Source organism: Mirounga angustirostris, unplaced genomic scaffold, assembly GCF_029215605.1.
Source record: "Mirounga angustirostris isolate CCGP_5_RB_7025 unplaced genomic scaffold, mMirAng1.0.hap1 SCAF_15, whole genome shotgun sequence".
In the NCBI taxonomy this organism is placed as follows: Eukaryota; Metazoa; Chordata; class Mammalia; order Carnivora; family Phocidae; genus Mirounga; species Mirounga angustirostris.
This window is the reverse complement of record NW_026991723.1, coordinates 8,613,956-8,630,539: the sequence shown is the minus strand read 5'-3', so window position 1 is coordinate 8,630,539 and position 16,584 is coordinate 8,613,956. Positions and strand designations below refer to the sequence as shown.

Below are 16,584 nucleotides of genomic sequence, written 5' to 3'. Positions count from 1 at the left end.
CTTGCATGTTTTCCTCCTGAAATACTTTCTAGAATGACTCCCATCCCTTTTTGCTTAATACAACTGTACCTTCTCACAAAGCTGTTCTATGTAGCCTCTGTTGTGACCAATGCCCTTCTCCACAAAAATAAGACCTCAGGGATGCCTGTATTACCTGGGCAACATAGTTAAATGGAGTATGTTCTTACCATATGCCTGAAACCTTCCAAAGCTCTTTACTAAAGATCTCACAACTCCTCACCACCAACCTTCAAAGGTGGTCTATCCCCATTTTCATGTTGAGGCTGAGACCATGAGTAACTTGTCCAGAGTCACACAGCTACCAGATGACAGAAATGGATTCCGAGCCAATATACACTCTGAAACATAACTTGATTGGATTCTGCTTGTCCGGAAGCACAGCAAGTCTAAATACTGGCGAGAATGTGAAGAAAATGGAACCCTCATAAGCAATCTACAGATTTGGTGCAATCCCTATCAAAATAGCAATAGCATTTTTCACACAACTAGAACCAATAATACTAAGATTTGTATGGAACCACAAAAGACCCCAAATAGCCAAAGCAATCTTGAGAAAGAAGAACCAACCTAGAATTACCACGATTACAGATTTTAAGATAATACTACAAAGCTCTAGTATCAAAACAGTATGGGACTGGCACAAAAACAGACACACAGATCAGTGGAACAGGATAAAGAGCCCAGAAATAAACTCAAAATTACAGGGTCAATTAATCTACAACAAAGTAGGCAAGAATAGGCAATGAGGAAAAGACAGTCTCTTCAACAAATGGTGCTGGGAAAACTGGACAGCTACATGCAAAAAATGAAAATGAACTACTTTATATACCATACAAAAAAAAAAAAACCTCAAAATGGATTAAAGACCTAAATTTGAGACCGGAGACCATAAAACTCTTAGAAGAAAACAAAGGCAGTCATCTTCTTGACATTAGCCTTAGCAACATTTTTCTAGGTATGTCTCCTCAGGCAAGGGAAACAAGAACAAAAACAAACTATTGGGACTACATCAAAATAAAAAGCTTTTGTACACCAAGGGAAACCATCAACAAAACAGAAAGGCAAACTACTGAATGGGAGAAGATATTTGCAAATGATATTTCTGATAAGGGTTAATATCCAAAATATAAAAAGAATTTAAGCAACTAACACCAAAAAAACAAATAATCTGATTAAGAATGGGCAGAGGATATGAAGAGACATATTTCCATAGAAGACATACAGATGACCAACAGACACGTGGAAAGATGCTCAACATCATTCATCATCAGGGAAATGCAGATCAAAACCACAATGAGGCATCACCTTGTATCTGTCAGAATGGCTAGAATCAAAAAGGCAAGAAATAGCAAGTGTTGGTGAGGACGGGTAGAAAAAGGAACACTTGTGCACTGTTGGTGGGGATGTGAATTGGTGCAGCCACTGTGGAAAACAGTATGGAGGTTCCTCAAAAAATTAAAAATAAGAACACCATATGATCTAATAACTCTGCTGAGTATTTACCCGAAGAAAAAAAAACTAATTCAAAAAATATATAGACACCCATATGTTTATTGCAGCAATATTTACAGTAGCCAAATTATGGAAGCAACCCAGTGTCCATCGGTAGATGAATGGATAAAGAAGAGGCAGTACACACACGCGCACACATGCACGCACGCATGCGCACACAGATGCACGCGCACATGCATGCACGCACATAATGGAATATTACTCAGTCATAAAGAGGAAGGAGAGAATGCCATTTGCAAAAACATGGATGGCCCTCTAAGAGAGTGTTTTGGGACTAGAAGAGCACATTTTGGTTGTCACAATGACTGGAGGTGTGTTGCTGGCCTTTAGTGGGAAGGACCAGGAATCCTAGACAAAGCAAAGCAGGTGACACATACTAGACATCAAGAAAAATGGCCCACATGATTCAAACATCCAAAGATATTCCAGCAGACATTAAGGGCTTCTCCCCCGTTTATAATGATCTGAGCCTAGATCCTGGTTCTATTTTATATATAAGCACAACGTACCTGGGTGCTTTCAACAAACACCGCAATTTCTAGAAATGCAGCTACCGTGAGCGGTACAGAGAAGACCATTGTTTATGTGGTTTAGAACATTACTAATTTTGGCTCGCCATTTCAAAACATCATATCCCTAAGAGCTATGCCCCTTGGGATAGGAGTCTCCAACTCATATCTAGCAGCTGGCAGATGTGCTCACCTGCCCATGCAGATGCTAAAGGGGCGGTGCCCACGCTAGTGTGTTGGTCCCCATCACAGAGGAGAGCTCCCTGCTCTGAAATCCCATGTTGCTCAGACAAGGGACATTCTCTCTTTCCCAGAAGCTAGAGCTTCTGCATATGCAACATCAGACTGCCGCATTGTATCTTCTGCTCTGGTTGGGACATACTGCTTTATTACAAGTTGTTTTTCTTTCCTTTTTCCTTTATGTTACGCTTAGGACATTATTCCAATGATATTTTGTGGGTTATATGCATGGATGTGATATTATCTATGATTTTCATTGCAGGATAGGGAAGGGGCATTTCAAGATTCTGCATAAAGAGAGCAACTGAGAGTGTTGAGAATCACTCCCCTCTCCCACCAAACAGAGTGCAGACTCCTGTCCGGGCCACACAGATCTTCAGGTGGAGGGAGGGAAGGCCTCAGTGTTATCTCAGGTGAGGGTACCCTGTGCAACGAGCAACTAGGGATCCCAACCAGCATCTCACTGAATTCATCCACTCAAGCCATTTGCTCAAGGCCAGATCCCTTGCTTTTGGAAACAAGTTTCCAGTATATCTTTGTATCCCTAGTACTTTTTTTTTTATTATGATTACGTGATGTTACTCACCATACATTACATCATTAGTTTTTGATGTAGTGTTCCATGATTCATTGTTTGCGTACAACACCCAGTGCTCCATGCAGAACGTGCCCTCCTTGATACCCATCACCAGGCTAACCCATCCCGCCACCCCTCTCCCCTCTAGAACCCTCAGTTGGGTTTCTCAGAGTCCATAGTCTCTCATGGTTCGTCTCTCCCTCTGATTTACCCCCCTTCATTTTTCCCTTCCTACTTTTTTTTTTAACATATAATGTATTATTTGTTCCAGGGGTACAGATCTGTGACTCAACAGTCTTGCACAATTCACAGTGCTCACCATAGCACATCTCCTCCCCAATGTCTATCACCCAGGCACCCCATCCCTCCCAACCCCCACCATTCCAGCAACCCTCAGTTTGTTTCCCGAGATTAAGAATTCCTCATACCAGTGAGGTCATATGATACATGTCTTTCTCTGATTGACTTATGAAATACAGTAAGATCTTGGTCCCCTTTTTCCCCCCAGGTCACTAAAGACCACCAGGAGGGTCACTAAAGTCCTTATGACATGAAGAGGATATGAAGAGACATATTTCCATAGAAAATGGAAACTCAAAAGTCCTTATACCAATGGACACTCAAAGTCCTTCATTTCCCATCCCTTTCCTTATAATTTTAAATTTTGACTATCAATACACTGTCACAGCGAGACCCTCACTGGATACTCCATGAAAACCACTGACAATCACTTATATGTACATTCTCTCTTTAGAGCCAGATGAAAGGCTGTAAGAGAGGTAGGGCGAAAATTGTCTTCGTACTACAGCTAAACAGAGTGAGGCTCAAGGACACCGAGCTCAGGAGTAACAGAGCCCAGATGCAAACCACAGTTTCTGAATCCAAATGTCAGCACAGATCGCATCACATTAAAGTGATAAAAATGAAAAATGTTCGAAGCCATCCCAGGGTCAAAAAAGTCCCTTCCACAACACTCCTTGGAAAATGTATCCTTGGGTTCTTAAACAAGGAAATAGAGTCACCCTCTAGACAAGCAGAGAGGACATTATTTACATTCTGGGTATATCTTATCACCAGCAGGGTCCAGAAATCCTTCTAACACACACATACACAAACACACTCACACACACACACACACACACAATCTCCTACCGGTTACTCACTCAGCCGCTTATTAATGGAACATGTCCAGGCAACTTAAAATTTTATCTAAGGGCTGCAAATTTCACATTGGAGTTATCACACACGACTGCTTATTGTCTCCCATGTTCCTGAACTCAAAGGTCCTATGGAGCCTGGGGAAGAAGAGAAAGTTTCAAGAGTGCCACTTTTTAGTGTGTTGTTCCCCATCACAGAGGAGAGAGAGCTCCCTGCTCTGAAATCCCATGTTGCTCGGACAAGGGCCGTTCTCTCTTTCCCATATCAAGCATGGGCACCTCACCATTTCTCTGTGCGGGACACCTCTGCCCTCCTAGAGAGCTGGCCAGGTACTGGAGGACGCGCTCTCCTGCACACCGCTCAGAGCTAACCCAGATCTGTGAGCACACGCAGCTCCATGAGTGAGAATGGCTGTGGGCTTCTGGGCCCCGGAAACTGGTGCTCGGGACCACGAACCAGAGCATCTCCAGGCTGCAGGCATAGGACAGACGTGCACCCCCAGTGCCTATCCATCAGAGCTCATACCTTAAGAATGGTGATGCCTTTCATCTGCATCACTGAACGAATAGCACAGATCACAGTCAGTGGTTAAAACTACACACAGCGGTAGCCTACGGTTAACTTCTTTCCATGGAGCCATTTTAGTGCAAGACAGGTGTGTCGTGTCCAGTCCCAGACTCTTCGATGCCAAGCTACACAAGGACTCCAGTATAAAGTGTCACGTCTAGGAGAGGCCCATGCTACGTGTTCCAAAGGACAGAACTTTATGTAGGTTTCAAATGTGTTGGGTCTGAGTTCTGGTTCCAGTAGGAATTTCAGGAGGTTATAGGAGGTGTAATCACAGGGTACAGATTATCCTCATTAACCACCTAAGGGTCCTTCAAATGTGTACCTGTTGCAGCCTCCCAGTTGTGTGGGTGCCATGGTTGTGACCCCCCAAATTATAGGAATGTCAATGCAGTTGAAGAGACTGGACGGAGTCCTAAAAGTTTAAGAACACCAGAAGGAAGGAAAAGTTACATGGTGAACACATAGGAAGGCTTTATGATCCTCAACCTTCTCGGGCATGACATGCACATAATGGCAAAATTTTCATATACTCCTTCCCATGTGATACTACCAACCAGTGTCAAAGGTAAGCTGTGAGATAACACATGACTGTAGCAGGGCGTTCTGAGTAGGAAGAGGGGGTGATGAGCCACAGAGATGGGTGGGGGGCAGGAGGCTAGCAAGTGTCCAGCCTAAGGGGCCTAGCCTGTGGAAAGAAAGACAGTGGCAATTTCTCAACAAGTGTCATATGTACAACAGGGAAAGCTGAGAGGATGAATTTGGCAGTCCAGTTACAAATAAATGCCACAAACCCAATGCAAATAAAGAAAAGATCCCCACCACACTCCCAAGAAGAATTTTTTTTTTTTTTTAATTAAACAAGGGAGTATTTGGGGCGAAAACCACAGAGAGCCCTTCAAAAATCCAGATCACCACATGAAAAGGCAGAGTCAGATTGCTGCTGAGGTTGTAAACCCAGCACGCACACTTGCCAAGTCTAGATGCAGGACAGGTATTTATAGCTGAGCAAGATTTAAATGGCCAGTAACATTTCCTTCCAGAGGCAGTTTGGTGATTAAGAAAATCAAGATGCTAACGGAACAGCTCCTCTACCTGACAGGGAACAGACCTGTTAGCGGAAATAAACAAACTACTGCCATTTCACATCAGAGTCCAAGGAAATGGGAAGAGAATTGACCTGACTGGTAAATAGTTCCTGTTTTCACCTTCAATTTCCAAATAATCCTTGTTGCAATATTTCCGATAATTCCTTCAGCGAGTCTTCCCCTGAAGTGGACTTGATTTCAGGAAACACTATGCGAGCCACAAGGCACATTCCATTTCTCTTCATAGTCTATGAATTATCTCCCGTGGGCAGAACCTGCTGAAATTTCTTGAGAGAGCCATTCAGGAGGCAGGCGGAGATCAGATCAACGGGGCGGAGTGAAAAAAAGGAAAAGCAGCAACTTGATTGGCTGTGATTAAAATTTCCTGGCAAAGACAGAAAACAGGACTTTACTTGCCACAAATTATAACTCCTGGTTGGTTTGTTTTTTCTCCTTCAAGTTATTAAGAGAATTTCTCACTGCTGCACTCTGCCACAAGATCCTAATCAAAACAACACAGGGAGATAAAATGTTTTCGTTTCTCTTTCCAATGACTCTCCCCTAAGACTCTGGGTTTTGCCTGCCAATGATAACACAGATACTACTTGGTATCTCTCGTTTTGTTCTGTTGTTTTGCTTTTGTCTGGCTCAAAAAAAAAAAAAAAAAGTTCATGGCCACTGGGGAGAAAAGAAGGAGAAACTATAAAAATGTTCAGTGTGCCTTTTTAAAGCCTGTGATGTAGAGTTCCTCAAGAGACCTACTTAGGTGGAGGCATCTCACCACCTTTAGTGTGGATGCCCATCTTTCTGTATGTGAGATTTTTAACTCAAACAACCTGGGGACACTCACTTTAACTCAGAACGCTGATCTGTTCGCGAGCTCCTCCAGACTGCTGCAGGGGGATTATCCTCCTGAGCGTGGGTTCGCAGTCTCCTCCGGGGTGTAATGATGTCATGTTTGCCGAGTGCTTTGAAACTTTTCAGAAGAAAGGCAGTGCACAAAGTCAAGACATTCTTCACACACTATGTAAGACAGAGCTTTCGTTTTTTCTGTTTCATATTTAGAAAACTGCCCCTCTAGCCAGGCTATGCTATAAAAGGAAGAGAAGATCTTCCGTGACCTTCCCAGATTTTCTCTTGAGTGTTCTGAATAGTCTTTATGCCAACCAGCCCTCTCTCCCTCGCCTCTTTGTTCTTTCTTGGCATCTTTGGCAAAGCCAAGAGAGCAATGAAGAAATGTAAAGAGACAAAACTAAACCACCCTCCGTCCTCTCTGCAGTCACTTCTTCCCAGAAAGTTGCCTCTCCAGAGTTCACCAAGAGAACCGAAAGAACCAGATCAAAAGATCTGTTCGTATATTCATTCCAATTCCATTTCACAAACATGGCAGGCCTTCTAAGTATTTAAACCATAATTTTTACCCTTCAAGGTGCTTACTTCTGATGACAGGAAAGGAGTAAGTTTTGATTGCAGAGAAGGGCGTTGGTGATACTGGGGTGTTCGTGTTAAGAAGGTGAAAGGTGAGATTAGATCTAGTGCAAATCTTGGGTATGCCTCTTCTCCCAAACCCCCTTATCCCAATTCCAGTACTATCCACCTCTCCATCTCTATCTATAAAAGACCTCTGATCTTTGCTTCCAAACGGCCTTCCATTATCTTCTTCCCAAAGCAAAGCCAAGTCAATTTAGGAACAAGCTCTGATTGGGGTCATTAGCCATCCATCATCCTTCCATTTGGGTCAGTAACCAAGAACCACCCCTCACCTCCAGAAGGAAGCCCCTCCCAAAGGGTGGAGCTTTATATTTCCTTCACGTGCAAGAATTGTCCATCCAGAAAAACCATCAGACCCAGCCCAGAAAACTGCTGTAATAAACACACCTTTGGAGAGAGTTCCATTCCTCCTGGATCAGGGGAAATAATTCTTAAGATCTCAAAAGAGAATTCTAATTTCTAGGAGGTGCTAATTCTAGTCCCACAACTGCAACCTGTGCTTTGGGATCCTATCAGATGATCAGCTGAAATCACTATTCATTTTGTTCAAAAACATACTTTCTCTCCCACACAATTTATTCAAGGGTTCCTTTAAGATTTCAGCGGAAGATCCAGTTTCTGCTGGAAGTGCTTCTCCAATTACAATGGAATCCCCTTAACTCTTGGATCTGTCTACCCATTTATTCCCAACTTCTGACTCCAGGAATCATTAAGTGGTCTTTCCTCTCTTAGATGGCAAACTCTGTCATGCCTCATAATTGAGTGGGCACTCGATAAATAAATGCTATAGTGCTCTGAGGAATAATACACTTCCTGTTGGCAGCAAATCCGGGAGAAACTTCCTTAGAAGAAAGCACTGTCAATTACCACTTAACAAGCCTGAATTTTGGCTCCCAGAGAAAAAGCAAACCAAACAGTAACAACTCACCCCCTACAGTAGCCACATCGCTATCTGGCCCCTGTCCTCCAGTCACCTGGCAAGTGGCTGGCCCCATAGCAGGTCCTTGTTGGTAGACTGACTCATAAAAGCAGGAGAATGGTGATACGTAATCCATCACTGATATAGGTAGACGCCAGCTAGGTGCCTGACCGTCTGGCTCTGCGGAGCTTCTGACCTCCTGTGGTCCTCGGCTCTCTTACAGCTGGCGCATCTAGCTGCGATGAGAGATGTCAGGCTGGGAGCAGGATGCACAGAGAGGACGGGGAGGCCGTTCTGGAACACTGGCAGGGGATTCACCTCTTTCTTCTGCTGCAGCCACCCCAACTTCCCCGTCTCCCCGAGGGTGAAGCTTCTTCCAACTCGACTACAGCCTTCCTTCTACGCTACCCTGCTCCAGGCTAGAGCTCCACGCTTGACACCAAGTGATTCACAATAAGAATGCCAGTCACCCAGGAAGTTCACGCCCAGGCCCCATTTCCAAACTTTGTCATCAAATTGGTCTAGAGTCCAACTTCAGTGTGGATATTCTGGAAAGCTCTCCAGGGGATCTGAATGTGCAGACAGGGCGCAGGCCCGCTGACCTCCTTCATTCCAACCCCTCGGCCCGGACCTGCAATCCCTCGGTCTTTTACAGGGAGTGCTGCTGATAACAACAACAACAATCAATATCACATTTAATAATAGTACCTCACAATTCCTGAGCATTTATTCTAGGCCAGGCACTGTTCTAAGTGCTTTACTCCTACGAATGCACTGAGTTCTCATAAGAAGTAAGTGCATTTGTCATTCGTACGTTTCAGGTGAAAACACTGAGGCATAAGGAGAGGTTAAACAATTTGCCTAAAACTTCACAGCTAGTAGGTGGCAGTAGGAACCCAGGAAGACTGTCTCCAGCACCTTCTCTGTTAACCATTAACCTACACTGCCTCTCTGTATTCAATGCACAAAAGTTTTCAGCTACCACAGGGGTGCCCTCTGGATCCTGTATGGATATAATCATCTCCTCAGATAACCGTATTTCTGAATACACATATCTGCTCCCACTATCCCCTTAGCAAAAACCTTCTATGGCTTACTAACTGCTCGTGGGATAAAAATCCAAACAACATACAAATATACCTTCCTCGACTGGACTGGGCTACCCCTCTGGTATCTCCTCCCACCTTCACCCACTCTACCCTCCAACAACTCCGAAGGACTAGCAGTCCCTTCCATCCACCATAGAACCCTTGAGAAGCAGGACTGCCCCCTCCACACTCTAGATATGGTTGTTATCGGCATTTGTACTGCTCATGAGTGTGTTTCTGAAACGATTTAGAGATGCAAAGACAAAACCTCCCCAAAGAGCCAGGTTGGAAGGAAGCATATTCATTTAGAAACTCAGCCCTTCAAGGGTGCTACCAGCAGTCTAACATGAATTTAAACCATACCTATAACAAGAAAACATTGGATACATCAACTCTCCACCTTCACAAAACCAAAAGCTTAAAAATGGAATTATCATGATGAAATGATATACGCTTACGGACCTTGCTGCATTACTCATAACTTGCAGATTAAAATTCTTACGTCCTATTAAGCACTTACACTTAGCTGGCTCAGTAGGTGCCACAAAGCCCCCATTTCCTTAGAAACTCCCATTGTTAGAGTGTTTTAAACACTACAGCACTACATTCCAAGACCTCCTATAAATTGCGGTTACGGCGAATGAGAACAATCCAGTTTGGGGCCAGAATCTTAGGAATTAGTTCTCAAGAGTTCCTGGAAAATAGGGGCGCCTGGGTGGCTCAGTCGTTAAGCGTCTGCCTTCGGCTCAGGTCATGATCCCAGGGTCCTGGGATCGAGCCCCACATCGGGCTCTCTGCTCGGCGGGGAGCCTGCTTCTCCCTCCCCCACTCCCCCTGCTTGTGTTCCCTCTCTCGCTGTGTTTCTCTCTGTCAAATAAATAAATAAAATCTTTAAAAAAAAAAAAAAAAAGAGTTCCTGGAAAATAAAGTGAAACTGGTCCAGCACTTCATTCCTTCATTGAAAAACGGGTAAAGCAAAACCCAACACTTTGCAAAATACAGGCCACCCATGAGTGCACAATGCAACCGGACTGTGGATGTCCTATATTGGTCTACTTCAATTTAAATGTAAACTACCTTGTGGTTCGCTCTCCTTTTCCCAGGTCTATAAATCTCCCCACTACCCTCTGATCCCGCATTCGCATCTGTTTTTCTACTGGACAAGCCCCACTTTGTGCTTTCTTTGTTCAGAGAGAGAACATCTTTCTATTGGGCCACCTAAGTTCCAAATCACGTCCCCTGACCTTACTCATTAGGTGCTACACATTACAGAATCACTTGACTTCTCAGTCTAGCTCAGGATGTCTCAACCACGGCCCCAGTGACGTTTTGGACCAGATAGATCATTCTTTGTTGTAGGGGCCTGTTCTGTGTTCTGTAAGCTTTTGGTTTAACAGCAGCCCTGGGCTCTACCCACTGCATGTCAGTCGTACCTGTCCCGGGAGGGGTCTCCAGACATTGCCAAACATTCCCCAAGGGCAGGATCACCCCCAGTCGGAACCACTGGTCTAGCCTCGCACACAACCCATTTTGGAGTTTCACTCCCGCTGTAAACGCTTTCCCGTGTTTGGCCACGTTTTTTTTCTTTCCTTTCTGAAATTGTTCAAAAGCAGCCGGCAAAAACAGTCTTTGGCCTTGGGATTTCTAAGGTGGTTTTCTCAGAATGTAACCCTCAGTAGGGGCTCGTTTGTATTGAGTCCATATCGAGCATTTGATTTCGGTCGAGGTCGGGGCGTGGAGTTGAGAACTTGGCCACGACTCACAAGAAAGCAGCTGTTAGGACAGGCCTTCCTAGTACCTGCATTCCTTTTGTGAATCGCCTCCAGGAGGGGAGGGGCATGTTACTTCCGCTGGAAGATCACACATGGAGTTTTGCCTAACACCTTAGAGTAAGCACCCTACATCCCCCAAGGGGCCACCTCTCCCAGTCAGTTGCTTGTTAGTAACAGAAAACTCAATCCAAACTGACGTACCCAACAAGGAGAATTTATTGGCTCAGGTAAGTGAGAAGGCCTACAGAACCAGCACTTGCAGGAGAAGCCGACCTCCAGGTGGGCTGAAGGTCAAGTTTGGGTGCCATCTCTCCGAGTCTCTCAACGTCCACTTCTCTAGGACTCTGTTGGTCTTCAAATCGGCTTCTGTTGTTGTGGTACAATCACCGGACGAGTTCTGGTCCAAGGTCCATATAGCACATTGCTTCCAAGAGGGTGCCTTTCTAATGAAGCAGAAGTCCTGAGCGTCATCGTAACCGGACAGACCTGAGTCATAGGCTTAGGGCTGAAGCGTCCCATCCATGTGGCCCCAGGCCGATGGGTTGAGGCCCTCGAATCAGTCACAGAGGCTGAGGGAGGAAAGTTATGCTGATGGGTTTAGAACGGTGCTTCTCAAAGTGTGTTCCCTCACCAGTGGCATTAACATCACCTGGGCACTTGTTATAAATACAGATCTTCAGGCCCCACCCCAGATTTGCTGAATCAGGACCTCTGGGGTGGGGCCCAGCCATCCCTGTTTGAATAAGGCCTCCAGGTGCTTCGGATGGAAGCTGAAGTCTGTGACCGCTGGTTGAGACCCCATCACGCCCTCCCCACGGAGCCTGGAGTGGGGTGAACCTGATGCACTTCACTGGGCTGTCACACCATCAAAAAAGGATACAGCGGAGGCCTCAGAAGTTACAAAAGCCTTTAAAAGGGGAAAGTTCATTTCACGTCTTCCCGTGGCACGGCTGCGGGGTAGAAAATGCAGTGATCAGAGCTTCAAACTAGCAACTGGTCTGACGATTACAGGGCTTGAGGCAAAGGAAACATCCAACGTCGCGTTTGCATTTTCTGTGGGTCCTACCCCACTCACCCCGAAGAAACTGGACAAATACACGTATGCATATTTGAGAGAAGTAAAGCTACTTGGCCATTCAAACCGCACGGAAGACATTCTCTAAGAAAGTTTCTTAATCATGGCTCATCCTAGGAATCAACTGGAGTAAGATTATGTACACAGCCCCTTGGGACAGACACGAGACCCACTGAGTTAGGATCTCCAAGGGAGGAGCTGAGAACCTGCACTTTTTGCAGACACTGCCAGGAAGCTTTATGGATTATGGGTGTTTCTCGAAAACACTGTTCTAAGAGATACATCCAAAGAACTGGGGAGAAAAATCTCAGGAAGGAATTATATGAATATTTCTCAGCTCAAATAACAGTTTCTTTCTCTTACTTACCTGTTCCCCTCACTACCAGAGCCCCCTAATTGTTTTTCCTCTCGACTTACCTGCTTCCCAACTCCATCAGTCTCCATACCACTGCCAGAGGGAACGTTCTAGAACGCACTGGCTATCAGGGCCCCAGTCAAAACTCATCACAACCGTGGCTTCCTCCAGGGAAGAGAACTAGATGTGTTCCCAGGGAAGGACTCAGCTGAGTGTTACTGCCAATATTCTATTACTTGGAGGCAGCGGTGGACTCACAGATATATATATATATATGTATATATATATATATATCTTTATTTATTTATTTATTTATTTACAGAAGTAAATTAGCAAAGAGAGCCATAACTGTACTAATTATAGCAATGTCAATACAATTCTGGGCCCTGAGGATAAAACTAAATACATTTTTTTAAAGTAAAGAAATAGAATATGTCAATATCTCCGGGTATTCAGAGTATGCTTTTAAAAATTCTTTTTCGGGATGCCTGGGTGGCTCAGTCAGTTAAGCATCTGCCTTCAGCTCAGGTCATGATCCCAGGGTCCTGGGATCGAATACTGCATTGGGATCCTTGCTCAGCAGAGAGCCTGCTTCTCCCTCTGCCTGCAAGCCCCCCCCCCCCCCGTTTGTGTTCTCTCTCTTTCTAATAAATAAAATCTTTAAAAATTCTTTTTCTCTGCATTTTATAATTACTCCTTTGTGAATCACATAATTTAATAAATTTTTTAAAATTAAAAAAAAAAAGTCCATCACCAGTCCTCGCCATGGCCTACAGGATGAAGGCAAAGTGTCGCTATGACATACAGATCTCCACATAATCCAATCCCCACCTCTCCTCCTTAGCCTTCTTCCCCACCATTAGCCTACTTGAAACTCACACTTGAAACATTCTGCATCTCTTGCATTTCCTTGAATACTTGATACTCTTTTGCCTCTGTTCTCTCTGCTCACAGCTGCTTTTCCTTCCCCATTCACCCAGTGCATCAGCCAGGTTAATGCCACATCAGGCCGAGGTAACAAAATCCCAGTAGATGAACACAACACAGATTTCTTTTGCACTCACTCTGTGTTAAGAGGCTACAAGCCGTTTTGGTTTTTTTTTATTCTCCAAAGACCCAGGTAGTAAATATTTTAGGCCTTGTGAGCAACATATGGTTTCTGCTACATATTTTTCTTCTTTGTTTTGTTCATTTGTTGTTTTTTGGGTGGGGTGTGTGTGTGTGTGTGCGCGCGCGCGCGCGTGCAATCTTTTAAAAAACATAAAAACCATTCTTATATTCACAGGTCATCCAAAAACAGGCCACTGGCCATTGGCTGACCTCTACTCTATATGACCATTGCCAGATACATGTAGACAGCAGAGAATTACTCATGTAGTCATTCACACTGGGTTCATGAAGCAATCAGATCTTGCACATTTCTTGTCATTAGACAGCAGACAAAAAGCGAGGCTCTTATTCAAGTAATTAGATGCTCCAGTCTGCAAATGGCACCCTGCGACTTCTCACAAATAACTGCCCCAAATTCGTCCTTCAGTCCCACCCAACCATAAAGGGGCCAGAAAGTGCAACCCTACCATGTGCCCAGCAGTAATAAGAACTGACATTACTTGGTCAAAATGATGACTCTACTCAGTTCAGAGTCAACTGTCCTGGAAAGCGTTTTCTGATGCCATAATTCCCCAGCCAGATTAACTACCCTTCCCCTATAATCTTATAGCACCTTGAACATCCCTTGGGCTGTGCTGTTTCTCTGCCTCCCCCCCCACCCCGTTCCTGAGCTTCCTCTGGTTGGCATCTCCCTATGCCCACTGCATAGCACAGTGCCGACCTCCCAGGGATGCTCAAAGCATGTTGCCTCAACAAAGAAATAAAAGTGGTGGACTGTGGGAGTGAATGGTTGCCTCTGCATCTACCTGAAGGCTTCTAAATCTAGCATTGTCAACCTTTCTGAAACCAGTTGGTTCAACCACACCTGTCTCCACTCATGATAAATTTCTCATTTTGGTTATTTGGTTATTTTCTGTATTCATTAGGTCCATTTCTTCTTATAACTGTTTTCTTCTATCAATGCTTGGCAGAGAGCTGGTCCCTGAGGCCACAGAGCACTCGGACTCTATGTGGCTTAGTTTTGTTTTTAGTTTACAGGTCAGAGGGCAGGCACAGAGAGGCACAGTGATTTTCCTAAGTTACACAGCCAATCAGAGGTCCAGCTAAAAGTTATGCTTCGATTAAACAATAAAGCTACCAGATTGAACACAGAGCCTCAGCTAAGTTCACCAACAATTTATTTATATCCCTAGGAGAGGCAGAAAGCATAGTACATGTTCATCAACTGTAAATCTATTATACCATACCAGGGTTTAGCTTGTAGTACCCAGGCATTTATCTCTGAGAAAAATATTAAACACAAGCCACATGGACTGTTTATCAACACTGTGCTTTTTCATATTGATTCCACTCATCCCTCTACCACCTTTCCTCGTCTGTAAAGTGACACAGCTCATTCTCAGATGGTCTTTCAGAATCCTGAGAATATTGAAGATGATGTGCCCTGGAGGTTTTACCATCGCACCTTAAAGCCTGTTAGGTGAACAACACCTGCATGCATTTTCACTACTAAACGGCGTAAGACAAATCTGAATTCAATTTCACATGCAACATGTGCATGGCTGCTGCAGTTGGTATCAAATGTACAATCACAGAGCGGGCAAGACGGTGTTCGAAATGAGCTCTAGTCTAACACTCCACCCACATACACAGCGTGAAGCCCCTTAATGCTTATCAGTCACAATCCTGATATCCTCTGGCCCCACCAAAGTGTATCCTGATCTGCAATTTTCCTTTTCTTGCCATCTCCTGGATACAGTAAGTTCCTAATAAATATCCCCTCTGATGGCTAGCCTTGACAAATGCCTAGAAGAACCAGGGCAAAGAGAATACAGCTAAGCAGTGCCCACCACGTCTCAGATCACCAGGAGAACACCGCTAGGATGTGGTCCTACTGAAACCTGCAAAGTTTGGGTCATTCGATATGAAAATTTAAAAAAAAGAGAAAAAGGAAAAGAGTAACTTTTTAAAAAATATGTAAACCGTTTATTGAAGAAGGAGAAACAGCTCAGTGCGCCCTTCAACTCTTGTTAAGTGCTAAATAGACCACAGGAGACAATGCACCTCAACGAAGGAAAAGCGTGCAAGAAAACTGAAGTAAACACACACACACACACAAAACAAATTATAGGCTCAGGTCCTGCCAGGCACAAAACAAGAATCAATCCTTAATAGGAATCTTGCCTCTCCTTCCTTTTTTCCTTAAGCCTTATAATTAACTGTTAACAAAGTGTATCAAGAAGAACAAACCTAGGTTCCCCTCCCCCCAAACAAGAAAAGGTTAAGCTTTTAATTACAGGCCCTCAAACTATCATTTTGTGCAATTAGCAATTTACTATAATGGTCGATGAGAGAATGCAGGGCTGCACTAGCAATTTCCCTCCTCCCAGGCTGGGTTATTTTAGTCCCGTTCTATGACAGAGAACCAAGCACAAACGCCCGCACCCTCACCAACACGCTCTCCTTTAAAAGCACGTGTAGTTTTTAGCGAAGACGGCACCTCGGCGTGCGATTGAGACAGGCCCCCGAACCCCTCCTCAGAGCAGCCCGAACGTTTCGAGCCTGTCCACTCCATCACTTGCAGGTGGAGGGAGGAGGCCCGAGGAAGACGCTACCTACCAGCCTGACAGCACCAGCCTCTCTGGGGCGCAGGAGAGGGTGGCTGAGAGAGACAGACAGAGATGCTTGTGGCCTTTGGCAGCCGCAGGTCCCCCCGGGCCGCCGGCCCCGCTAGCGGGCGGGCGGTGGCGACGGCGGCTGTCGTTTGCATCAGCGCTCGCTGCCGCCGCTCCTTGCGGCCGCGGCGTTTGCAGTCGGCGGCCGCCGGGACCGTGCGGTACGGACTGTAGGGAGCGCGCCGCTGCGGCGGCGGCGGCGGCGGCGGCAGGTTCCCTAGATCAGGAAATTAGGGCAGGCCCCGGGGATTGGAGGCGAGGGCGGCGCGCGAGCCAACCAGCGGCCGCCCCGGGCCCCCGTGAGCCCCGGGCGGACGCGCGGAGCAGCCGGGCCCCAGGAGCAGTCCGGCTGGCAGCGGCGGCCACGGCCACGGCCACTCACGCCCGCGCACACACTCGCACACCCCCTGCGCAGGCACCTGGCTGC

The 16,584-nt window shown here is 45.4% G+C and overlaps 1 long non-coding RNA gene across 1 annotated transcript in view; it reads right to left on the bottom strand.

Moving 5' to 3' along the window:
• Positions 1-16,052, bottom strand: part of LOC123849524 (uncharacterized) — a 122,900-nt gene extending 106,848 nt beyond the window's left edge. Inside the window, exons 1-2 of the long non-coding RNA XR_010407808.1 lie at positions 6,523-16,052; positions 5,793-6,057 (exon numbers count right to left, since the gene is read on the bottom strand). This is a non-coding gene — a long non-coding RNA (uncharacterized LOC123849524). The remainder of the gene's footprint in view (positions 1-5,792; positions 6,058-6,522) is intronic.
• Between the last annotated feature and the right edge of the window lie 532 nt (positions 16,053-16,584).